Here is a 27517-nt window from a genome sequence, read left to right as displayed (position 1 = left end):
TTGTGAACTGCCATAGAGTCTGAGACTAGAATCCAGTTCTCTGGAAGAGCAGCCTTAACTACTGGGGCATTTCTCTTGCCCTCATTACTGGTATTTTTATAGTTCCAAACCACTGCCTCCAAAATAAAAATTATGTTCATATTACTCATTTGCTGCTACTTTTTTTCTGTTGCTGTAATAAAATACCACAAGGAATGCAACTTTAAAAAGAAAAGATTATTTTAGTTTGTAGTTCTAGAAGAATTGAGTCCATACTAGTAGGGAAAGCATGGCAGGTGGAATATGAAGGAAAAAAAAATCCCTAGACAATTGCTTTCTAGAAGCAAACAACTGCTCTTACTCTAAAAGGAAAAGGCTTAGCTGGGTGAGATCTTATCCTTAGGGCACCTCTCTGTAGTTCCAGGGCAGAGCAGGAAGTTTCTCTTTAATGGCACTGATCTCCTTGACAACTGAGCCTCTTCTTTAGCACATGGAACTTGCTTTGTCTCAGTCATCCTGGCACTCATTTTCTTTCTGAACTGTACATTTTCTTTTTATGTCTTTCTGCCTTATTTGTTGCTTTTTTGCCATTGCAGATTTACAAAAGAGTTCTCAGTTACCTTCGATCTGCAGGTGATTCCTAAGGAAGACGGAGTCCGTTTGGAAAGGCTCAAGTGAGATTGTGGAAGCATGGAGACATTGTGGTGGAACAGAGCTCTCAGTGATAACATAGGTAAAAAGGCAAAGAGATGATCTTTTTCTCACAGCGAGTTACATAGTCTATAAAGATGAGCCATGGAGACCCAGGTCCAGTCTGACCCTGCTAGGAGGCCCAAACAGTAAGGAATCATGTAGTTGCTTTCATAAAAATTGGTGGCTTCTGCCAACCAAAAAGGAAACCTGTTAAGGAACAGGATTTTTTCACCTTTGATAATATCTGAAAGGACCTGGAGGCTAACGTCAGTGAAGGGTCAAAGATGAAAGGAAGATGGTAGCTCAGAACAGGAAGGCAGAATCAAAGTACTTTCTGCCCTTATAATCCCCAATTAAGAATGATTATCAAAGCACCACTCAGTTTTAGAAATATTTGGACTGGAAGACTGCAAATATATCCTTGTTCATCTGCTTGGGAGGACATCATTATGAGTTAGGAGAATGAGCAACTGAGCTGGAATCTACCCAGGAGACATGGATTCTAGTGGTGCTTTCATTGTCAGTGAACTGTGTGACCCCAATGTGTACACTGATCACCTTGTCTGCCACAGATTATTGTAAAACTAGGTTAGAATTCAAGTTTACATTTTAAAGCTTTGTAGCTCAATTAGTAGGAAAGTCAGTTTGAAATATCTAATAGACCAAACAAAATGTAGATGCTCAGAAAAAAAATTTTTATTTTAACCCACACTATGATATTTAACTTAAAGTGTTTCAATGATACACTTTAAGTGGCTCTAGTTCTGCCAGGAGCAATCTAGGAGAAGCTAAAAAACTAAAAGATGATCTTCCTGAGATGGTTCAGCTATGGACTGTCAAAGTTAATGGCAGGATGGCTCCTTTAGGCAAAGCTGAGGAGAATTTCATTTTAGGAAAGATTTCTGCCCTTAATATGCTTTTTCTTTTATCATTAAACATATATAACAATGACTAGGATCTTCACCAAGAATTAAGAAATCATTTATCTTATACTGATGATATATAGGCAAATGATTTCTTAATTCTTGGTGAAGACCCTATAAGAATTCCTAAAATTATATTAGTAGTTATGAAGCACTTTTATAATAGGACTGCAATGAATTCCTCTCTGATAATCAAAATGGTAATGAGAACTCTGCCAGTTTTCAAGTGTCATGAATTAATTGCTTTTGAGGTAGCAAGCAGGCATCAACAACTCAGAACATGTTCCAAGAGGTTGTAAAATGTTGCAGTAATATGCAACCCCAATAATCACATATAAAAAAAACACACACACACAATCTTGTTATTATATCTATAATTGGTAAGCCTAGCTTGGGTAGAACTAGCACTATATTAACGTATTCCCCAGCTATAAGACTCTTTGATACTTTTAGTTTGCCCTGGTCATGTGGTTCTCTGCTCCATCTTGAATTCTTCCTACCCATCTTCTATCCTCTTTCCTTCCCTTCTCATTCTCTTATCTCTATCTTCCCCCACTGCCCAATCATAGGCTCTAGCCCTTATTGACCAATAAATGGAGAGAAGGTTCACATGAGATCACCTGAATATGTGACTGTTCATCAGGGACTACTCTTCTTGAGGAAGCAGAATTAACATCAGAATTCAAGCAGCACCAGAATAACCCACAACATTTACCCCATTTTGTCCAGTTAAAAAGGCTCTTTCTCTCAGATATAAATTGAGCACAACCATAACAATAGTGTAAATTATAAAGTATGATATACACTTGAATTCTAGTCTGTCACATTTGTCAAGTTAGACAAAGTACTCGGCCATCTATCTTAACTTAAAGAGTTTATAATTCTGAGTCTGAATTATGTTGATTTCAACTTTTATTACCTTTGAAATACATCCTTTCAAATCTGGAACATCTTTTTTTAATGTTAAACAACTTAAGTTCAAATATGAGACTATAACTATGCTTCAATTCTGCCAGAGATCTGAGAAGAATTATATATTACCTGAACATGTAAAAAGTACAAAAACATAGCTTCCAAGACTATACAATTTATAGAGACAGGTAACTGCCTGGACAGTCTCCTGATTACTTACAACGTTGGAGCATCTGTCTCAGGCCTTCTATCTCAGAACCATCTGATAGAGCTTAAGAGAAGAAGGAGTTCTGAAGCTTACCCTGTCTTGGTAGAGTTTAGCAATTAGCTATCCAACATCTGTTTGTACCCATTTCGACAGTATTTTTGTCTATAAATCAATTAGGGCTATTCTTGCCCAGTGGCTACCTTGTCACGGTTGAAGAAACTCCATCTGAAGGTAATATCTTCCTTGAAGTCAAATGGAGATACTAACAGGAGCACACATGACTTGGAGTCTTAGTAATGAAATAGTATTAAGTGTCATATTGTGTGGATCTCTGATACTTTTGAAGTCTGTCTATCTATCTATCTATCTATCTATCTATCTATCTATCTATCTATCTATCTATCTATCTATCATCTATCTATCTATCTATCTATCTATCTATCTATCTATCTATCTATCTATCATATATCATCTATCTATCTATCATAACTAAATTGTCAAACATTGATTATTCTTAACTATTTACTATTTGAATAATCTTGTAAACACTTATTGTAATTGAGTAAATTAGTATCGAATATGACCATGAATCTCACTATGTATTAACTTGTATAACTTAATAATCCTAAACAGCTTGTAATAGCTGGTACTATAAGGACTGGGTCTAAGTCTTTGTATTCTTAAATGATTTACATAGGCATAATGCCTATCTAAGAGTGACAATATTAATTTTAAACTTTGAATTATTATACAAAATTTTATACCAATGAAAATCTTAAGCCTTATTAATATACAAATTCTGTACCAATGTAAGAAATTATAACTTCAAATTTGCATCAAACAAAGATTTCTATCAATGTAAGATTATGGCTATAGAATACTTTGCTGAAGAGTAAATTTAATATTCTACCCCTATTTGTCTATTTCTTTATTTCTATAATTATACTATATCTCTCCATTTCTTTTCTACCCCTATACTTCATCTAAGAAGAAGGAAAGAGAAGAGGAAAGAAAAGGTAAAAATCTCTGAGTCTAAGCTCTCTAGTTTTCTCCTTGTCCAAGACTGCTATATTTGTAAATTATCTCTTAAATAGCAACATATTTATAATTTATAAAATATCCAGAATCATCCACCCCAACCTAAGAAACCAGGATGATGATCTTTTTTTGTTTGTTTGTTCCTAGCTGAATTGGGGCAAAGAATTCCCTTCTGAGAGACCAGAAAGAAATAGAAAAATTTGTTTTGTTAACGGAAGGCTAGCTGGCATTATTTGTTGTCTAGTCTCTAAGTGTTGAGAAAGTTTGTGGCTTAGCTGAAGTATTAACTGTAACAGTCTGAAAGGCTGGGTGGGCAAGATAGTTGTTCTGAAAATGTCTTGGAATTAAGTCTTTAGAGGATACATCTTTGACTTAGTTGAGGTAGAATAGAGCAAGGAGCTGGAATGGAAGCTCCCAGAATCTTAATATCTCTGAATGTAAATCTAAAGAACTGCCTTTCTTTAGAGGCTAGTATGATCACAAAAACTACAATGTAAATTTCTATTTATGTCATCTTAAAGTATGGTATGTAATAATAAGTCATGAGAATTTTGTATTTAATAAGAGCTATTGGCTGTATATATAAACATTTAAGTCTCAGCCAGTTCCAGAGTTGTCTCTGTATACAGGTCTTCAGGGAGTCCCTGTTTGTCATGTCTTGTTTTTATCAACTTAGAAGGAACCCATAGCTTTTCTTTTCCTGTGGAAAAATAGGCATAGCCTCTCTCCCAGTGTAACACATTTTTGTTTTTTATTTTGATGTGAGAACATCTTCATAATAAACAGGGTGGTTTAATTTAGTATTTTTTATAATCTAATGTAGTTATAGTTTTCTGTTCATTAGCATTAAAAAATTCAGTTAATAAAGTCATCTATCTCTGGGGTCTTTGTTGTCTCTTTTGTCTGGTAAGTATCTCTTTTACAGTATGATTAGTTCTCTCCACAATTGTTTGTTCTGTAGGATTATGTGATATGTCTGTAATATGTTTGATATTATAATATGTAAAAAATTGTTTTATCTTATTAGAGACATATGTTAGACCATCGTCCATTTTAATTTGTAAGGGTATTCCCAAAATGGTCATAACTTTTAACAAATGTGTAATTATTGAATCAGCCTTTTTTGAAGTTAAGGAAGTTGTCCATTGAAATCTTAAATACATGTCTATAGTATGATGTGTATGTTTTAGTTTACTTAAGGGTTACTTCTTGTAGGTAATGGAGTTTGGCTATATAATGAGCAAGTGGACATTGTCTCATAATTTCCTTTGATTGTTGTCAAGTGATAGAGAATTTTTTTCTTTAAACCTTTGTTGTTAACATGATTTTTAAAAATATTTTTATTAGGTATTTTCCTCATTTACATTTCCAATGCTATCCCAAAAGTCCCCCATACCCTCCCCCCACTCCCCTACCCACCTACTCACACTTTTTGGCTCTGGCATTCCCCTGTACTGGGGCATATAAAGTTTGCAAGTCCAATGGGCCTCTCTTTCCAGTGATGGCTGACTAGGCCATCTTTTGATACATATGCAGCTAGAGTCAAGAGCTCAGGAGTACTGGTTAGTTCATAATGTTGTTCCACCTATAGGGTTGCAGATCCCTTTAGCTCCTTGGGTACTTTCTCTAGCTCCTCCATTGGGGGCCCTGTGATCCATCCAATAGCTGACTGTGAGCATCCACTTCTGTGTTTGCTAGGCCCCGGCATAGTCTCACAAGAGAGAGCTCTATCTCGGTCCTTTCAGCAAAATCTTGCTAGTGTGTGCAATGGTGTCAGCGTTTGGAAGCTGATTATAACATGATTTTTTAAATGGAATTTTGAAGTCTCTAGTACACTTTCTATTAATAACTGATTGATTTTATTATTACTTTATATCAGAGGGCCTGTCAGACCTGTATGGGATCTTATATGTGTTATATATAGTGGATAACTTTTATTTCTGATCATTTGCTGTAGCTGAATAAATAGTGAAGTCATTTTAAAATCATCTTGAATAAGTTTAGCAGTCTCTGTGTGTAAAACAACTCTTTCTGTATATTGAAAGTCAGTTACTATATTAAGAGACTCTTGAAAATCTGCTAACATCATAAGAATTATATATTATTTAGATTTTTGAACTGGCTTATAGGAACACTCAGCCACCTTATTCATGTCTTTTGATTTATATCTTGTCTTTCTTGATTTATTAGTATCATTGTAAAATGTAGGGGCTCTAGAAATTGGAGTTCTTTTTATTATATGAGGGAGAAAATAATTAGTTTTTTTTATAAACTGAAGTAATTTGTTTTTAGAGTATTTGTTGTTAATTTCTCCCTAGAAATTACTGTATGTTCTTTGTCAATATTTATCTTATGCCCATAATGAGAAAATCTCTGTATTAGTAAAAGGTTTCATAATTTTAGCTGGATCCATTTCAGCTAATTGTCAAAGTCTCATTTTTCTTTTCAGTATCAATTCAAAAATCTTTCTTATGTAGGTTTTTAATTTTTAGTCTGTTTAAACGTTAAAATATCTATTTTAAGATATAATATTCTCTTTGTATAAGAATTCCTATGGGGAATGAGTAGAAGGCAAGATAACTAAGATACAGGCCTTCTTTGGATCAATAGTATCGAGATGTGTATCTTGTAATTTCTTTTTTTATCAGAGCTAACAATTTTTCAGACTTGGCTGATAATTTTCTTATGCTATTTAAATCTTTATCACCTTATAAGGTTTGAAATAAATTGTTTAGCTCTTGAGTGGACAAGTCATTTGTAGGCCATAGCCAGTTTATAGCTCCTAGTAGCTTCTGAAAATCATTAAGTGTCTTTAATTGGTTTCTTTTGATTTGTACTTTTTGTGGCCTAAACTTCTGTAGACTTATTCTACAAAATTAACTGAATCTTATTTTTAAATGTATTTTTAAGGGACAGTTTGTCATCCCCAGCAAGTCAAAGGATTTTGTTTGTTTGTTTGCTTTACTTTATCAAATATTCTTTTTAGGATAGTTATATATGCATCAGCCATTAGGATATCATCTATATAGTGATAAATAATGGAATGAAGAAATTGTTTATGAATCATCTCTAATGGATGTTGTACAAAATATTGAAACAAGGTAGGGCTATTTAACATTTCTAGCGGAGAGCTCCATCTTGTATCCCAGGTCTCTCAGAGTCCAGTTTGTGCAGGAGAGTGTGCAGACTGCAGAAGCAACAGAGCTTCTTGGACAGCTTCCCTTTTGGCCTTCATCTTCAGCCAGGAGAGGAAGCTGAGCTCCAGACCTTGGTGCAACTTCCCTGCAAGAGGAGAGCATGCCTGCAGAGAGTGCTCTGACCACTGGGACTTGAGAGAGAGTTGGACTCCCGGGAGTGCTGACAGAGGCGAACAGAATCACAGGAGGAACAACCTCCAGCCAGAGACAGCCTGAATATCTAACACCAGAGATTACCAGATGGCGAAAGGCAAAAGTAAGAATCTTACTAACAGAAACCAAGACGACTCAGCATCATCAGAACTCAGTACTCTCATCACAGCAAGTCCTGGATACCCCAACACACCCGAAAAAAACAAGATTCAGATTTAAAATCATATCTCATGATGCTGGTAGAGAATTTTAAGAAGGGCATTAATAACTCACTTAAAAAGATATAGGAGAACATTGCTAAACAGGTAGAAGTCCTTAAAAGGGAAACATAAAAATCCACTAAAGAATTACAGGAAAACATAACCAAACAGGTGATGGTATTGAACAAAACCATCCAAGACCTAAAAAGAAAAATAAAAACAATAAAGAAAACCCAAAGGGAGACAAGTCTGGAGATAGAAATCCTAGGAAACAATTCAGGGACCATAGATGCAAGCATCAGCAACGGAACATAAGAGATGGAAGAGAGAATCTCAGGTGCAGAAGATTCCAAAGAAAACATGGATACATCAATCAAAGAAAATGCAAATGCAAAAATATCTTATATCAAAACATCCAGGAACACATTGTGTCCTAGGTGAGAAGGATCAAACCTAAGAATAACAGGAGTAGATGAGAATGAAGATTTTCACCTTAAAGGGCCAGCAAATATCTTCAACAAAATTATAGAAGAAAACTTCCCTAACCTAAAGAAAGAGATGCCCATGAACATACAAGAAGCCTATAGAACTCTAAATAGACTGGACCAGAAAAGAAATTCCTCTAGACACATAATAATCAGAACAACAAATCCACTAAATAAAGATAGAATATTAAAAACAGTAAGGGAAAAAGGTCAACTAACATATAAAGGCAGCCCTATTAGAATTACACCAGACTTCTCACCAGAGACTATGAAAGCCAGAAGATCCTGGACAAATAACATACAGATCCTAGGAGAACACAAATGCCAGTCCAGGCAAACTCATACCCAGCAAAACTCTCAGTTACCATAGATAGAGAAACCAAAGTATTACATGATAAAATCAAATTCACATATCTTTCCATGAACCCAGCCCTTCAAAGGATAATAAAGGGAAAACTCCAAGACAAGGAGGGAAAATATGCCCTAGAAAAAGCAAGAAAGTAATCTTTCAACAACCCTAAAATAAGATAGCCTCAAGAACAGAATCCCAAATCTAACAACAAAAACAAAAGGAAGCAACAATGAATTTTCCTTAGTATCTCTTAATATCAATGGACTCAATACCTCAATAAAAAGACATAGACTAAGAGACTGGCTAGACAAACAGGACCCAACATTTTGCTGCATAAAGAAAACCTACCTCAGGGACAAAGATTCTACCTCAGAGTAAAAGGCTAGAAAACAATTTTCCAAGCAAATGGTCCCAAGAAACCAGCTAGAGAAGCCATTCTAACATCGAATACAACTTCGAACCCATAGGTATCAAAAAGAAAAGGAGGGGCACTTCATACTCACCAAAGGTAAAATCTTCCAAGATGAACCCTCAATTCTGAATATCTATGCTTCAATTGGAAGGGCATCCACATTCATTAAGGAAAATTTGTTAAAACTCAAGCAGACATAGTACCTCACACAATAATAGTGGGAGACTTCAACACCCCACTTTCATCAATGGATAGATCCTGGAAACAGAAACTAAACAGAGACACGGTGAAACAAAATGAAGTTATGAAACCAATGGATTTAACTGATATCTATGGAAGATTTCATCCTACAACAAAAGGATATACCTTCTTCTTAGCACCTTCTCCAAAATTGAACATATAGTTGACCATAAAATTGACCATAAAACAGGCCTCAACAGCTATAAAAATATTGAAATTATCCCATGTATCCTATCAGATCACCACAGACTAAGGCTGATCTTCAATAACAGCATAAATAATAGAAAGCCAACATTCATGTGGAAACTGAACAACACTCTACTCAATGATACCTTGGTCAAGGATGAAATAAAGAAATAAATTAAAGACTTTTTAGAGTTTAATGAAAATGAAGCCACAACATACCCAAACTTATGGGACACAATGAAGGCAGTCCTAAGAGGAAAACTCATAGCCCTGAGTGCCTTCCAAAAGAAAGTATAGAGAGCACGAACTAGCAGCCTGACAGCACACCTAGAAACTGTAGAACTAAAGGAAGCAAATTCAGCCAAGAGGAGTAGACAGGAGGAAATAACCAAACTCAGAGCTGAAATCAACCAAGTGGAAACAAAAAGAACTATTCAAATCAACCAAACCAAGATCTGGATCTTTGAGAAAATCAACAAAATATATAAACCCTTAGCTAGACTAACTAAAGGGCACAGGGACAGTATTCTAATTAACAAAATCAGAAATGAAAAAGGAGACATAACAACAGAACCTGAAGAAATCCAAAATATCATCAGATCCTATGACAAAAGGCTATACACAACAAAACTGGAAGACCTTGATGAAATGGACAATTTTATAGACAGATACCAGGTACCAAAGTTAAATCAGGATCAGATTAATATAGTCAAAATGGCTGCCTTGTCAAAAGCAATCTACAGATTCAATGCAATCTCCATCAAAATTCCAACTCAATTCTTCACAGCGTTAGAAAGGGCAATTTGCAAATTCATCTGCAATAATAAAAAACCTAAGATAGCAAAAACTATTCTCAACAATAAAAGAACCTCTGCTGGAATCACCTTGCCTGACCTCAACTTGTACTACAGAACAATTGTGAAAAAAATTGCATGGTACTGGTACAGTGACAGTCAGGTAGCTCAATGGAATAGAATTGAAGACCCAGAAATGAATCCACACACCTCTGGTCACTTGATCTTTGACAAGGGAGCTAAAACCATCCAGTGGAAAAAAGACAGCTTTTTCAACTAATGGTTCTGGCTCAACTAGAGGTTATCATGTAGAAGGATGGGTATTGTTCCATTCTTATATCCTTGTACTAAGGTCAAATCTATGTGGATCAAGGAACTCCTCATAAAACCAGACACTCTGAAACTTATAGAGGAGAAAGTGGGGAAAAGCCTCGAAGATATGGGCACAGGGGGAATATTCCTGAACAGAACAGCAATGGCTTGTGCTGTAAGATCCAGAATTGACAAATGTAACCTCATAAAATTGCAAAGCTTATGTAAGGCAAAAGACACTGTCAATAAGACAAAAAGGCCAACAACAGATTGGGAAAGGATCTTTACCAATCCTAAATCAGATAGGGGACTAATATCCAATATATACAATGAACTCAAGAAGCCAGCCTCTAGAAAATCAAATAACCCCAGTAAAAAATGGGGCACAGCGTTAAACAAAGAATTCTCAATGGAGGAATACAATATGTCTGAGTAGCACCTGAAAAAATGTTCAGCATCCTTAATCATCAGGGAAATGCAAATCAAAACAACCCTGAGATTCTACTTCACATCAGTCAGAATGGCTAAGAACAAAATTCAGGTGACAGCACATGCTGGCGAGGATGTGGAGAAAGAGGGACAGTCCTCCATTGTTAATGGGATTGCAAGCTTGTACAACCACTCTGGAAATCAGTCTGGTGGTTCCTCAGAAAATTGGACATAGTACTACCTAAAGATCCAGCAATACTACTCCTGGGCATATACCTATTATCTGTAGGTTTGTTCTTTTCATTGTGTCCTGGATTTACTGGATGTTTTGAGTTAGGATCTTTTTTTATTTTTCATTTTCTTTGATTGTTTTGTCCATGTTCTCTATGGAATGTTCTGTACCTGAGATTCTCTCTTTCATCTCTTGTGTTCTGTTGCTGACACTCGCATCTATGGTTCCTGAATTCTTTCCTAGGATTTCTATCTTTGGAGTTGTCTCCCTTTGGGTTTTCTTTATTGTTTCTTTTTCCATTTTTAGATCTTAGATAGTTTTGTTCCATTCCATCACCTGTTTAGCAGTGTTTTCCTGTACTTCTTTAAGGAGTTCTACCTGTTTAGCAGTGTTCTGTATTTTTTAAAGTGAGTTATTAATGTCTTTCTTAAAATCCTCTACCAGCATCATGAAATATGATTTTAAATCCGAGTCTTGCTTTTTGGGTGTTTTGGGGTATCCAGGACTCGCTGTGGTGGGCAAACTGCGTTCTGATGATGCCGAGTGGTCTTGGTTTCTGTTAGTGAGATTCTCATGTTTGCCTTTCACCATCTGGTAATCTCTGGTGTTAGAAGTTCTAGCTGTCTCTCACTGGAATTTGTTCCTCCTGTGATTCTGTTAGCCTCTGTCAGTACTCCTGGGAGTCCAGCTCCCTCCTGAGTCACAGTCGGAGTACTCTCTTTAGGTAAGCTCTCTTCTTGCAGGGACAGTGCACAGAAGTCTGGAGCTCAAATCCACCTCCTGAGTCCTGATGTCAGAGCCCTCCCTGGGGGTAGACTCTCCTTTCCTGAGGAATGTGCCCAGGGTTCTGGGTCTCAGCTCCACCTCCTGGCTGACGATGAAGGCCGGAAGGGACCCTGTCCAAGAACTCTGTTGCTTCTGCCACCCACGTGCTCTCCTGTGTAGACTGGTCTCAGTGATCCCAAGATCCTGGTTGTGTTAGGGCCTGCCAAGTTCATGCCGAAGATGGTGCAGTGCCTGCGCTGACTGGAATGAACCCCGTGTGCTGGTTGGGTAGGTTTCCTTTGTCCCTGTTCCTGCTGGCACAAGACCCTCTGGGTTTCTTGGGACAGATGTTGCATTCCACTCACCAGTGATCTCAAGATCCTAGGTATGCTAGGGCGACTGCATCGTGGAGAGTCCTCTGGGGACCTCCGCTGAGTTCGTGCCCAAGATGATGATTTTCATTTTTAATTGGGCAACTTCTATTAAATCTTGGTACTGAGAAAGTAAGTCTTTTCTTACTATGTTCATGTAGAGGAATTGTGAAAAACAAACAAACAAACAAACAAACAATGTTTTTGATCAATCACTACGATGGGCCATTCCTTAGGCAGCAGAGACAGCAATGGGATTCTAGGATGTAGAGCAACTATTGGTTGATTTATCTTATTAAGTTTTCAGAGATCTGGCAGCATCTTCCATTTGTCTGATTTTTTTTAAAGTAACAAATACTGGAAAATTTTAAGTGCTGGCTGACTCTTCTGTATGTTGAGCTTCTAGTTGTTTCTAGAGCCTGCAATTTTTTTTTTTTTTTGGTCATTGATTAATCTAAATGGGTTGGTCAGTTAACCATCTTAATGGTATGGCTGTTGATGTTTTAACAGCAGTGGTTCCTTGATGTAAAGCTGAATTGTTAGACCCTGTTGTGTCATGTTTATGCACAACTTGGACAGTCTGTAACTATCTTTGATAAAATTTCTAATTTGGTTTTTTATTAGGAGCCTGACCAGTTTTATGGCCAGCCTCTGAAACTGAAGGGATATAATTTATGCTTTTTACTATAGTAACAGATCTCTTTTCCATAAATTTATGGCTATGTCATCCACATATGTACTTAATTTTTCTATTTGAGTTGTATATTTAAGCCATTTGGTGTTTTGTTTTATTTTGGGATAAAGTTCCAATTCTTTGAAAATCGATGTTTACTTCTTGAAATCACCAATCTGTAGGCTAAGATTTTGGACAGATAATGGTCGCATCTGTTTCAGGATGGGCACTTCTTTTATTTTAATATTTTTTATTAATATTCTTAGCTTTGGCCTTTGATCTTTTATAGAAGTTTGTCAAAATATTAGTTTTTTGGCCCCTTCTTATGTTTTTTGATTTGTTGGTAGAGTTTGTCTCAACCTTGTTATCTGGTCTTACAATGTCTGTTTCCAGAGTAGTAGTGTTTAATTGGCCTGAGGATGAGAATTCTCTGTTTGGCACTGGGGCCTGCAACAGGGCCACCTCCCCTTGGGAGATTTTTGGTAAAATATTGCCCCATTTGTCTGTTGTTCTATATTTTCTAGTCTAATGTAAGTCTTTGTCACATCTTTTATGTATTCTAGAAGGCATAGGATTCTAGATTATGATTAACTTGGTTTCCTCTGTAGTTTATTTTGGAATGACCCTCTTATCATAATTAAGACATTTGGAAGTTTGAATCTTCTCAAGGCCTCTAGTGGCAGCTTCTCCTATTAAGTTCATATCAGGTAAACGAGGTCTAACATCAACTGTATACCTAATCTCATCTATTGATGTTGACCTTTTCCTCAAGGGTCTGATTAGTTCATTGTATTGAGCATTCACATTTTCAAAAGCTAAAGACTGGTTTGGTGCCTTTCTTGTTGATGGATCCAATATACTCCTTTTTAACAGTGAAAGTCAATCTTTGTAAAATGTCAGAGAATGTTTCCTTTGGACCTTGGAGGACTTGAGAAAATGGGGTAAGTCTTTCTCCTGATTCTGTGACTTTGTCTCAGGCATTTAAGCTTATCAAATGACACAATGTTAAGGTTTCTTTATACTATATAGTCTGTACTTCTATCTCAGCAAAACAACCTTCACCAAGTAGCTGTTCTTTACAAGTATCTCTATCCCTGGCTCTATTTTGTCATATCACCTCCTCTACCTCTTCTCTCTACCATGAGAACCATTGATGATTAAGGTTGTTGAATATTTTTTTTAGGTGCTTCTTAGCCATTCGGTATTCCTCAGTTGAGAATTCTTTGTTTAGCTTTGCACCCCATTTTTAATGGGGTTATTTGAATTTCTAAAGTCCTGCTTCTGGAGGTCATTGTATATTAGTCCCCTATCAGATTTAGGATTGGTAAAAATTCTTTCCCAATCTATTGGTGGCCTTTTTGTCTTATTGACGATGTCTTTTGCCTTACAGAAGCTTTGCAATTTTACGAGGTCCCATTTGTCAATTCTGGATCTTACAGCACAAGCCATTGCTGTTCTGTTTAGGAATTTTCCCCCTGTACCCAAATCTTTGAGGCTTTCCCCCACTTTCCCCTCTATAAGTTTCAGTGCCTCTGGTTTTTTGTGGAGGTCTCTGATCCACTTAGAATTGAGCTTTGTACAAGGAGATAAGAATGGATCAATTTGCATTCTTCTACATGATACCATCCAGTCGAGATAGCACCATTAGTTGAAGATGCTGTCTTTTTTCCACTGGATGGTTTTAGCTCCCTTGTCAAAGATCAAGTGACCATAGGTGTGTGGGTTCATTTCTGGGTCTTCAATTTTATTCCATTCAGCTACCTGTCTGTCGCTGTACCAGTACCATGAAGTTTTTATCACAATTGCTCTGTAGTACAGGTTGAGGTCAAGCATGGTGATTCCACCAGAGGTTCTTTTATTGTAGAGAATATCTGTAGTTTTTGCTATCCTAGGTTTTTGGTTATTTCAGATGAATTTGCAAATTGCCCTTGCTAATTCAGTGAAGAATCGAATTGGAATTTTGATGGGGATTGCATTGAATCTGTATATTTCTTTCAGCTGGATAGCCATTTTGACTATATTAATCCTGCCAATCCATGATCATGGGAGATCTGTCCATCTTCTGAGATCTTCTTCAATTTCTTTCTTCAGAGAATTGACGTTGTTATTATACAGATCTTTCACTTCCTTAGTTAGAGTCACACCAAGGTATTTTATATTATTTGTGACTATTGAGAAGGGTGTTGTTTCCCTAATTTCTTTCTCAGCCCATTTATCCTTTGTGTAAGGAAAGGCCATTGATTTGTTTGAGTTAATTTTATATCCAGCTACGTCATTGAAGCTATTTATCAGGTTTAAGAGTTCTCTGGTGGAATTTTTAGGGCCACTTATATATACTATCATATCACCTGCAAATAGTGATATTTTGACTTCTTCCTTTCCAATTTCTACCCTATTGATCTCCTTTTGTTGTTGAATTGCTCTGGCTAGGACTTCAAGAGCTATATTGAATAGGTAGGGAGAAAGTGGACAGCCTTGTCTAGTCCCTGATTTTAGTGGGATTGCTTTAACTTTCTCTCCATTTAGTTTTATGTTGGCTACTTGTTTGCTGTATATTGCTTTTATTATATGTTTAGGTATGGGCCTTGAATTCCTGATCTTTCCAAGACTTTTATCATGAGTGGGTGTTGGATTTTGTCAAATGCCTTCTCAGCATCTAATGAGATGATCATGCATTTTTTGTCTTTGAGTTTGCTTATATAGTAGATTACATTGATAGATTTTCATATATTAAACCATCCCTGCTTCCCTGGGATGAAACCTACTTGGTCATGATGAATGATTTTTTGGATGTGTTCTTGGATTCGGTTAGCAAACATTTTATGGAGTATTTTTGCATTGATATTCATAGGAAAATTGGTCTGAAGTTCTATTTCTTTGTTGGGTCTTTATGTGGTCTAGGTATCAGAGTAATTGTGGATTCATAGAATGAATTGGGTAGAGTACCTTCTGTTTCTATTTTGTGGAATAGTTTGAGGAGAGTTGGAATTAGGTCTTCTTTGAAGGTCAGATCGAACTGTGCAGTAAAACCATCTGGTCCTGGGCTTTTTTTGGTTGGGAGACTATTGATGACTGCTTCTATTTCTTAAGGGAAATGGGACTATTTAGATCATTAATCTGATCCTGATTTAACTTTGGTACCTGGTATCTGTCTATAAAATTGTCCATTTCATCAAGGTTTTCCAGTTTTGTTGCATATAGCCTTTTGTCATAGGATTTGATGATGTTTTGGATTTTCTCAGGATATGTTGTCATGTCTTCTTTTTCATTTCTGATTTTGTTAATTAGAATACTGTCCCTGTGGCCTTTAGTTAGTCTGGCTAAGGGTTTATCTGTCTTGTTGATTTTCTCAAAGATCCAGATCCTGGTTTGGTTGATTTGAATAGTTCTTTTTGTTTTCACTTGGTTGATTTCAGCCCTGATTTTGATTATTTTCTGCTGCCTACTCCTCTTGGCTGAATTTGCTTCCTTTAGTTCTACACCTTCTAGGTGTGCTGTGAGGCTGCTAGTGTATGGTCTCTATAGTTTCTTTTCGGAGGCACTCAAGGCTATGAGTTTTCCTTTTAGGACTGCCTTCATTTTGTCCCATAAGTTTGGGTATGCTGTGTCTTCATTTTCATTAAACTCTAATACGTCTTTAATTCATTTCTTTATCTCATCCTTGACCAAGGTATCATTGATTAGAGTGTTGTTCAGTTTCCACGTGAATGTTGGCTTTCTATTATTTATGCTGTCATTGAAGATCACCGTGGTGATCTGATAGGATGCATGTTGTAATTTCAATATTTTTGTATCTGTTGAGGCCTGTTTTGTGACCGATTATATGGTCAATTTTGGAGGAGATACCATGTGCTGCTGCGAAGAAGGTATATCCTTTTGTTTTAGGATAAAATGTTCTTTAGATACCTATTAAATCCATTTGTTTCATAACTTCTGTTAGTATGCATGTGTCTCTGTTTAGTTTTTTTGTTTCCAGGATCTGTCCATTGGTGAGAGTGTGGTGTTGAAGTTTCCCATGATTATTGTGTGAGATGCAATGTGTGCTTTGATCTTACTAAAGTTTCTTTAATGAATGTGGCTGCCCTTGCATTTGGAGCATAGATATTCAGAACTGAGAGTTTATCTTGGTAGATTTTGCCTTTGATGGGTATGAAGTACCCCTCCTTGTCCTTTTTGAAAACTTTGGGTTGGAAGTCAATTCTATTTGATATTAGAATGGCTACTCCAGCTTGTTTCTTCAGACCATTTGCTTGGAAAATTGTTTTCCAGCCTTTCACTCTGAGGTAATGTCTGTCTTTGTCACTGAGGTGGGTTTCCTGTAAGCAGCAAAATGTTGGGTCCTGTTTGTGCAGTCAGTCTAATAGTCTATGTCTTTTTATTGGGGAACTGAGTCCATTGATGTTAAAAGAAATTAAAGAAAAGTAATTGCTGCTGCTTCCTGTTATTTTTTGTGTTAAAGATGGGATTCTGTTCTTTCTGCTGTCTTCTTTTAGGTTTGTTAAAGGATACTTTCTTGCTTTTTCTAGGGTGTAGTTTCTGTCCTTGTGTTGGTGTTTTCCTGTTATTATCCTTTGAAGGGCTGGATACATGGAAAGGTATTGTGTGGATTTGGTTTTGTCGTAGAAAACTTTGGTTTTTACAACTATTGTAATAGAGAGTTTTGCTGGGTATAGTGGCCTGGATTGGCACTTGTGTTCTCTTAGTGTCTGTATAACATCTTTCCAGGATCTTCTGGTTTTCATAGTCTCTGGTGAGAAGTCTGGTGTAATTCTAATAAGTCTGCTTTTATATGTTTGTTGACCTTTTTCCATTACTGCTTTTAATATTCTATCTTTATTTAGTGCATTTGTTGTTCTGATTATTATGTGTAGGGGGGAATTTCTTTTCTGGTCCAGTCTATTTGAAATTCTGTAGGCTTCTGGTATGTTCATGGGCGTCTTTTTCTTTAGGTTAGGGAAGTTTTCTTGTATAATTTTGTTGAAGATATTTGCTGGCCCTTTAAGTTGAAAATCTTCATTCTCATCTACTCCTACTATTCTTAGGTTTGTTACTTCTCATCCAGGACACAATTTGTTTTTGAATATTTTAAGTTAGGACCTTTTTGCATTTTCATTTTCTTTGATTGTTGCTTCCATGTTCTGTATTGAATCTTCTACACCTGAGATTCTCTCTTCCATCTCTTGTATTCTGTTGCTGATGGTTCCTGATTTGTTTCCTAGGGTTTCTATCTCCAGAGTTGTCTTACTTTGGGTTTTCTTTATTGTTTCTATTTCCCTTTTTTGTCTTGGATGTTTTTGTTCAATTAAATCATCTGTTTGGTTGTGTTTTCCTGTAATTCTTTAAGGGATTTTTGTGTTTCCTCTTTAAGTACTTCTACCTGTTTAGCAGTGTTCTCCTGTATTTCTTTGAGTTATTAATGCCCTTAAAGTCCTTAAAGTCTTAAAGTCCTCTACCAGCATCATGAGATATGATTTTAAATATGAATCTTGCTTTTTGTATGTTTTGGGGTAGCCAGGACTGGCTGAGGTGGGAGTGCTAGGTTCTGATGTTGGTGAGCGGTCTTGGTTTCTATTAGTAAAATTTTTTATGTTTGCCTTTCACCATCTGGTAATCTCTGGCATTAGTTGTTATAGTTGTCTCTGTCTGGAGCTTGTTCCTCCTGTGATTCTGTTAGTCTCTGTCAGCAGTCCTGGGAGTCCAGCTCTCTCCTGATTCTCAGTGGTCAAAGTACTCTCTGCAGGCAAGGTGCAATGAGGTCTGGCATTCAGACCTGCCTCCTGGCTGTAGATGAAGGCCCGAAACAGGGCCTGTCCCAGAATATATGTTGCCTCTGCAGTCTGAGCGCTCACCTGCACAGACTGGTCTCTGAGGCACTTGGGACATAAGATAGCTCCTTCACCTGATCTGGAGGTCAGAGCCCTTCCAGGAGGTTCCCTTCCTCTGGTGGGGAAGGTACCCAGATGTCTGGAGCCCAAGATGAGTTCTGTCCCAAAAGCTGTGTTGCTTCTGCCTGTCCCAGAATCTGTGTCACTTCTGCAGTCCTCTTGCTCATCCTCTGCAGTCCTCAGAGCTGATCTGCACAGACTCTAAAATCACTTTTCAATATGTTCCCTTTTCTTCCTGTGACTTCTCCTGGCAGGCTGGAGATTAGAGCAGTGCAATTTTTGTGGAGACAGAACAAAGACTACTTTACTTGGTAGTCTGCTGTTTTTTGATGAGGTGCTAAACAGTTTCTTGCTTCAAAGGAACTAAGGCAGGTCAGCTATATTAGCAAAGTGACTTAGACTTAAGATAGGTAAATGGTTTATTATTAAATAGCAACCCTAAATATCTTGTTTCTGCACTCATCCCCATTGTCTTACCTTTAAAAGAGAATCAGAAAGAAAGAAGGACAGCTAGGGCATGACCCTCAGCAGGTATCTATGTTAAACACAGGCCTTTGTGCCAAGTGGAGATAGTCTGAGTTAGGCAAAATTTCAAAATTCAATATACATATTTTATGTTATTAAAGAATCACACATAGTTACAAAGGTTTTAGGTGAAAATCTGAATAGAAAACTTCAGTTCAAAGAAACTGTTGAAGGCTTCTAAGTGCTGCCTAGAGGCATAGAAGGTTATTCATTGCTGCCCAGTATTTCCAAACTTTGGTTTCAATATTATTTATGAAAGACAGAAGAAAGGACTGAATGAAAGAAGGAAAAAAGAATAAGTATTAAGTTTCTCCAAAGATTCAGATTCAATAGGACAACACACATGCAAACATGCATAAGAGTACATACACATACATATATACATATAAACACATGCATAAATATATATATACACATAATGTACACATATGAACATACACATGCACACATATATGCACATATAATACACATGCACATAGGCATATTCACATACACATATATACACACATATACTAGCCATGCTTATAGGCATACACACATACACATGTATATAGTACATAAATATATACATAGTATACACACACACACACACACACACACACACACACACACACACACACACACACACACACAAGGTTTACTATGGAATATTGCAGGTGATAATGGAGACCAGAGGACTACTGGTATGTTGTCTGCAAGCTGGAGTACCAGGAAAGCAGGGAGTATAATTAGTTTGGGTAGATGCCCTGTGGGTCAGGGCAGCCAAACTCAAGATAGAAGAATGTAGAGATCTGCTACCTGAAAGCAAGCAAGATGGATATCTCTGCTCCAGAGAGCAAAAGCTTGCATTTTCCATCTTTCTATTCTCATATTTCTTTCTATTCTCTTATTTTATTCTTATTTCTATTCTCATATATCTTTCTATTCTCACATTTCATATTTCTATTGAGGGTCTACCTCAACAGTTTAATGACATCACTTGCATTGCTGAGGATGGATCTTTACACAATTTCTAGCTCAAGTGCTGGACTTGAGAGCAACTACAATGAACTTACAGGAAGGAAAGCATGGAGGAGAGATGGAGTGAGGAGAGGAAAAAAGAAGGGAGGGAGGGGAGCAAAGAAAAATGAAGATGGAAAGAACAAAGGAAAAAAAGAGAAAATAATGAAGAAAGCAAAATGAAAAGCTCAATATTTCACTTTGGTGAAAGAACATAGAGGTGTTAATGTTTTACCATTAGTACCCATGTGACCCCAGTAAGCAATTGCACATTACTATTTTAAAAGTTCCTCCTAACTCTATAGTATTTTAACACTGATGATATAACTCATATGGTTGGGACAGAGGTTGTCACTTAGAAAACAGTCTGTGTTGATGTTTAAGGTCCATGTTACCACCAAAGTCTGTGAGGATGTCCCTGCCTGGTCTGGGCAGTTGCCTGAGGCCATGTTGATGTGTGAGCACTATGCTGAGTTGGTCCCACCCCTCACCTGGGCACTACAGGAGAGCTGATACCATTGATGAGGGCATAGGAGAGCTGGGAGCTGACTAACTTAGCTACCACCCAGGTCCAGATCCAGGGCCTTGGCTTGGCCTACTCCAATATATACCATACCTGTGAGCCACTAGAGTACACGAAGAGGCTAGTCCTGTAGAACAAAAGGTGTAGGATCTTCATGACACTGGGCAACAACAGAATATCTGAGAGGAGTACCAGTGATGATCCAGAATGTATGGTATCACAGAAGCCAGAGATCTTGAACCAGACCAATGACTCTTTGCAATGAACATTTGTAGGTGAGCTGTTTGGACAAGAGGGATATACTGCTTGATACAAAGTGACACTCTATAGCTTCCACGATTAAATGTTTATTTTTATTTATTTTTTATTTTCTTTAAAGAGAAGGTTACAAGGGTGGATATGGAAAGACTAGGAAATAGGTGGAATTGGGGTACATGATGTGAAATTCACCAGGAATCAGTAAAAAATAATAAAAGAGAACGGCAGCATTGTTAGAATAAAGTCACCTATGACTTGTCTTTCTGCTTGTTTCAGTTTCTGAAAAATATCTGCTGTTTATTTGGGGCAAGGACACACACACACACATACACACACACACACACACACACACACACTGCCAGTTAAAACTTCTCTGACACTTGGAACCAGGAGGGGAAAGTCTGGAGGGTTCACCTTATCTTCTCTCTGTGCTACCTGGGCTCTGCCCAATCAACTGAGGAAGAGCCACCCATCTCTGCCACAGATAAGGGCATGCCTTTCCTCTAGGGGATGAACAAATGGGAAGACTCAGAAATATCCTTAGATATATGTGTGTGATTAATAAGGACTCCACTACATTCATATTCTCTTACATTTCTGTTGCTTTCCCCCTCTTTACCTCCCTCTGTCCCCTTCCCTCCCCCTTTCTTCTTCCTTCCCTCCTTCCCTCCTGCCATCCTTCCCTCCTGCCATCCTTCCCTCCTTCCTTCAGTCCCTCTCTTAAGGATGGGGGCTTTTATCAACTTCTTTTAGCTCTAGGACCCCATCTAGAGTTCACATCTGTGAATGCTACCTCAGTCTGTATGAGTTCATCTATGCATTGATCCTGATGATTTCGAGTGCCTTGTTTCCTTGTGTCTTTCATCTTTTCTGTCCCTTACACTTGTTTCTCCTCTTCTTCAAAGTTCCTTGAGCCCTAGGTGTGGGGAAGACTTAAGGAGAAATACCTTTTAGGGCTGATAGTTTCTGTCTGTGGGCCTATGCACTTATTTTTATCCACGGCATGAGGAAGCTTTGCTGATAATGGTTGAGCAAGGCACTGAACTACAAATATAGCAGGATATTGGTAGGAGTCATTTTATGGTCACATTCCTTTAGCTACATAGTAATATTTTGTTTTCTCCAAGGCCCTTGGGCTATCTAGTTTCAGGTTCTCGGTCACCCAAGGCGTGTTGGATACGTTCCATCTCAAGGAGGCCGCCTTAAGTCCAATCAAACAGTGGTTGGTCACTCCCAGAAGTTTTGTGCCACTGTTGCAGTGGTATATTTTGTAGGCAGCTCATCATGGTCAATCAAAGCATTTGCAGTTGGGTTGGTATTTACCTTTCTCCTTTGGTAGTGAGTATAGTACCTTTCAGTACCATGAACACTACTCTGTAGTGGTACCGGCTCTAGATAGGCACCAGCTCAATGTCTCTATATTCAATGAGTTATGTATACATTGTCTTAAGCAATAGTGTCTTATAATCAGTTTGTGATGAGCAATCAATAGCTTTGGCAATTGCTTGGGTTGTTTAGAGGTACCCATGGGACCACTTTAGCCAAGATCTTTATTAGATATAATACATTCCCAGTATTGAAAGATTCATTTGGTGACTGATGTTCAGTTGGGGCTCTGTTTCCCCAATTATTTCTTGAAAAAAAAATATATATACATATGTGTGTGTGTGTTTGTATGTATAAGTAAGCTTCTAGTGTATTAGATTTCCATATGACCTCTCAGATAGCTGTTAGGTTTGACTGCTCTTTCCATATTCCCTCTCACTTCCTGTTTTGTCTTTCTATTTCAGTCCCCTGCCCCTGTCCATCCATAAGTTTCTATTCTATTTCTGCTTTCTAGGGAAATACATCCCTTTCCCTAGCCATTTACACTCTACCTAGCCTCTGTATTTATGTAGATTGTGCCCTGGTATTCATTAACTTAACAGCTAATATTCATAAAATCATGCCATATTTTATGACTGTTAATTTATAATCCTAGGAATGTCCAAAGTATGATGGCCTCTGGGCAAGCACTCTCCATTGAACCATTCTCTATCTCTGAATTTATTTATATTTTAAGTTTCCACTTCTCCTTCTTTAAACCTGACACATCCTTTTCTTTCATTCTTCTGGAGTATTAGTTCCTTCTGTATCATTTCATGTACTGCTTCTTGTCTAAATATCTTCCTTTGCTCTGACACCAGCATCACACTCTTGAATTTCTAACCACTTCTGGTAATAGTCTAACATGCAGTCAGAGCAATATGAAGTGAAAGCTTTGTTACCAATGAGAAAAGTTCACTGAGTCACCAGTAGCTTTGAAGATATCCACTTTTGGGAATTTGCTTTGTTGCATTATACAAAGAGAAAGCTGATATTTCATTTAGTGAATGATGATCCATAGTTCTGAATGATAGTGTATTAATAATCTGTTGCTATAATGAACTACTGGAAACAGTGAACTTTTAAAAGAGAAAAGGTTCATTTCACTTACAGTTCTTCACTGGATCAGTTCTAGTGAGAACCTCATGGTGAATGGCAGAGGGTAGGAGCCAGAGTGAATAATCACATCTCAAACTAAGAAGAAAATATGGAAATGGTCAGTTGTTAGAAAACAATATGGAAAACATTTTAAGAACTTCTTAAAACAATGGAGTACCATAATGGGCAGGCAAAGAATTCCTAAATTGGTCTTAAAAATCTTAATCATCAAAGATTAACACGCCTATTCACTAAAAGTTAACCTAAAGAGTGAAAATTATGAAATTATAGATTACAGCATAAAATCATGAGAACACCACAGAGCATAGCCATGTTTTATTCTAGAATTTTTTTGCTGTGACAAACTCTGAAGATGTTGAGGGAGGAAGTATTTATTTTGGTTCAGACATCCAGGCTTTCTGTTCTCACTTTCCTTGGCCCTATTGTTGTAGGCCCCGAGGCTCCTCATTTGATAGCAGACAGGAAACAGGAGAAAGGAAGGGCCAGGGCAAGATAAAGACCTGCCTGCATTGGCCTACTTCTCTCTGTCAGGCCCTGCCTTCCAAAGTTTCTAGCACCTTCCAAAATAGCTCCATCAGCTGGGGACCTAGACTTGAACCCAAGGGCCATTGGGACACATCTAATATTCATATAGAAAAAGTCCATAGAACCCAGACTAAGGGTAAGCCTTTATAAGATGCATCTTACACACCCAGTTGCTGCTCACTGTGTCTCATGTTGATCATTGTGTACTCTAATTACCTTCTTCCTTTCCCCATTGCTCAATGTTAGTCATCCTTCTAAAGGCTGTGTGCATATTTCCCCTGTATGCCTTTATACTTCCATAGGACATCTGCCTCAAATAACATTGTTATATTAGTGGCCCAGCCAGAAGGTGATAGCATACTCAACTGGGCCAATGAAAGAGTCGTCAGAGGGATTCAGAGGGATTGTTTTCAGATACGTAATATAGAACACAAAGAATAAATGCTTTGATATTTCCCTACCACCCTGTATCTTAAAAGTGAGAAGAGGTACTCAAAAGAATGGATGCAGTGAGAGGATCTGCCTGGAAAGAAGCCAGGATTTGTGGTCCAGGCAGTCTTCCATCCAGGAGACCTGGCAAGGAGGATGTCAAAGCAACAGACCGTGGCGTGGCCTCACACTCCCGTCTTGTGACGCTTCTCATTGACAAAGGCAGGCTACAATAAAGAAAGCAGGTAAGCCAGGGTCGCTTAGCTACCAGGGTGAGAGTTCAGGAGAAAGGTAGAGCATGCCAAGGGGTTGCCACCTCCCTCAAATACTTGGTACCAATGCTTTTCTGTATGCTTTATCTTTGTGTTAAATTCACCGTATCTCAATATATCCCCACATTGATTGCTTCTCCCTATAGCTTTCCTGAACTTATTATGAACTCAGTATTTTACTAATATTCATTTTTTCCCTTTCTTCCTAGAGAAATATTGATTGGAGATGCTCTCTGTTCTTGTCAGTCATGCTTCAGTTAAGGCACTTAGGTGAAAATCACAGAAGTCATCTCTACAGCTTAAAGCTGAACATGAAGTTTGTTGGAGGGTTATGTTCCAAAGTCTCTGATAACCAGAGGCTCAGTCGTCCTGCAGCCAGGAAGCAGTGCCTCCTTCTTAGAAGGCTGCATGCAGAGTCTAGGCTCTGAAGTTTTCAGGGACCATTAGGAGCAGGACCACTGTCATAGCCGCCTTCCAAGGCTCACTGGCTATTGTCTTTGCCAGCACTGATTCAGCACTATACCCCATTCCTCATATACTGCATCTACTTTAAAACTCATGGCTCACAGGAATCCATTGGAGAGGCTCAGCTTCTGAAGCAATTTCATAGCCTTAAAGGAAGCCAGTAGAATGATTTCTAGCTTTTACCCGGGGAGACACAAATTCTCTAACATAGGTTAAGATTTAAAAAACAAAACAAAACAAACTTTGGTCCATTTTGTTTTGTTATAACGAAATGCTTGAGGCTGGGTACTTTATAAGAAAAAAGTGTGATTGTCTTATAATTCTGGTAAGTGGAAGTATAAGTGGCAAGGTATCTGATAACTGGTATTAGATAGGGAACTCTGGATAGGTCACAACATGGCAGAAAAGCAGAACCAGACATGTGCAGAATGGTTACATAATTGCACAAGAAGACAAAATACTAGGGGGTGGGGGAGAGTTAAGTTCACTCTTTAAACAATTGTACTTTCCAGAAACTAAAACACATGGGACTTGGTCTACTCTGAAACTACACCTTTGATCTATCCATAAGGATAGTGACCCCTGATTGGCCACAAGGCTTAACCGCTTAAAGATACCACAACTCCTTGCCTTGAAGATATTGGCACAGGGGAAAAATTCCTGAATAGAACAGCAATGGCTTGTGCTGTAAGATCGAGAATTGACAAATGGGACCTCATAAAATTACAAAGCTTCTGTAAGGCAAAAGACACTGCCAATAAGACAAAAAGGCCACCAACAGATTGGGAAAGGATCTTTACCAATCCTAAATCAGATAGGGGACTAATATCTAATAGATATAAAGAACTCAAGAAGGTAGACTCCAGAAAATCAAATAACCCCATTAAAAATGGGGCTCAGAACTTAAAAAAGAATTCTCACCTGAGGAATACCAAATGGCTGAGAAGCACCTGAAAAAATGTTCAGCATCCTTAATCATCAGGGAAATGCAAATCAAAACAACCCTGAGATTCCACCTCACACCAGTCAGAATGGCTAAGACCAAAAATTCAGGTGACAGCAGATGCTGGCGAGGATATGGAGAAAGAGGAACACTCTTCCATTGTTGGTGGGATTGCAAGCTTGTACAACCACTCTGGAAATCAGTCTGGCAGTTCCTCAGAAAATTGGACATAGTACTACGGCAGGATCACGCAATACCTCTCCTGGGCATATATCCAGAAGATATTCCAACCAGTAAGAAGGACACATACTCCACTATGTTCATAGCAGCCTTATTTATAATAGCCAGAAGCTGGAAAGAACCCAGATGTCCCTCAACAGAGGAATGGATACAGAAAATTATTTACACAATGAAGTACTACTCATCTATGAAGAAGAATGAATTTATGAAATTCCTAGGCAAATGGATGGACCTGGAGGGCATCATCCTGAGTGAGGTAACCCAATCACAAAAGAACTCACATGATATGTACTCACTGATAAGTGGGTATTAGCCCAGAAACTTAGAATACCCAAGATACAAGATACAATTTGCAAAACACATGAAACTGAAGAAGAAAGAAGACCAAAGTGTGGACACTTTGCCCCTTCTTATAATTGGGAACAAAACACCCATGGAAGGAGTTACAGAGACAAAGTTTGGAGCTGAGACGAAAGGATGGACCATCTAGAGACTGCCATACCCGGGGATCCATCCCATAATCAGCCTCCAACTGCTGACACCATTGCATACACCAGCAAGATTTTGCTGAAAGGACCCTGATATAGCTGTCTCTTGTGAGGCTATACCAGGACCTGGCAAACACAGAAGTGGGTGCTCACAGTAAGCTATTGGATGAAACACAGGGCCTCCAATGGAGGAGCTAGAGAAAGTACCCAAGGAGCTAAAGGGATCTGCAACCCTATAGGTGGGACAACAATATGAACTAATCAGTACCCCCTGGAGCTCATGTCTCTAGTTGCATATGTATCAGAAGATGGTCTAGTCAGCCATCATTGGGAAGAGAGGCCCCTTGGTCTTGCAAACTTTATATGCCCCCGTACGGGGGAACGCCAGTGCCAAGAAGTGGGAGTGGGTGGGTAGGGGAGTGTGGGGGGAGGGTCTGGGGGACTTTTGGGATAACATTTGAAATGTAAATGAAGAAAATACCTAATTAAAATAATAAATTAGAAAAAGCAAAGAAAAAAAATAAGGTACCACAACTCCACTAACATCACACTGAGGACCAAGCTTTTTTTAGCATGTGAACATATAGGGGACAGATTATGTCCAAAGGACAGTATTGCCCACACCCTGGAGGCTGTCATGGTATGCTAATTCTTATCTTAATGCCTCATGTTGTTGACCGCAAGGACAAGGTCCCAAGCCTGGATCCCTTATCTGGGAACACATGCTGGGATCCCTTATCTGGCCTCTCTAAGGCACCTGCAGGCCTCAGATGACCCCCGCTCAGATGGTGAGTATTAGCGCTTCCATAAACTGCTGTTGAGCTTGATATCTTTAATTATTCTGGTGATTTTGCTGAAATAGCACAAAATCCCTCCTTGCTGCTGATTAGGTCATATTTTCATTTCATCATTTAGTCTCATTTCTTT

At 38.1% G+C, this 27517-nt stretch overlaps 2 long non-coding RNA genes across 3 annotated transcripts in view; both read left to right on the top strand.

Moving 5' to 3' along the window:
* Positions 1 to 27517, top strand: part of Gm10649 (predicted gene 10649) — a 151535-nt gene that overhangs the window by 79242 nt on the left and 44776 nt on the right. The window lies entirely within an intron of this gene.
* On the top strand, positions 278 to 25619 carry LOC115486409. Of its 2 annotated transcripts, XR_001778585.1 has the most exons (4): positions 278 to 712; positions 3707 to 3731; positions 24233 to 24427; positions 24664 to 25619. It is a non-coding gene; the product is annotated as an uncharacterized LOC115486409 (long non-coding RNA). The 2 variants fall into 2 exon arrangements; XR_001778586.1 differs by lacking the exons at positions 278 to 712; positions 3707 to 3731 and adding an exon at positions 13268 to 13495.

Source organism: Mus musculus, chromosome 8 (assembly GCF_000001635.26).
Source record: "Mus musculus strain C57BL/6J chromosome 8, GRCm38.p6 C57BL/6J".
Lineage (NCBI taxonomy): Eukaryota > Metazoa > Chordata > Mammalia > Rodentia > Muridae > Mus > Mus musculus.
Note: the sequence above shows the minus strand (reverse complement) of the source record. Positions and strands in the feature narration are given on the sequence as shown.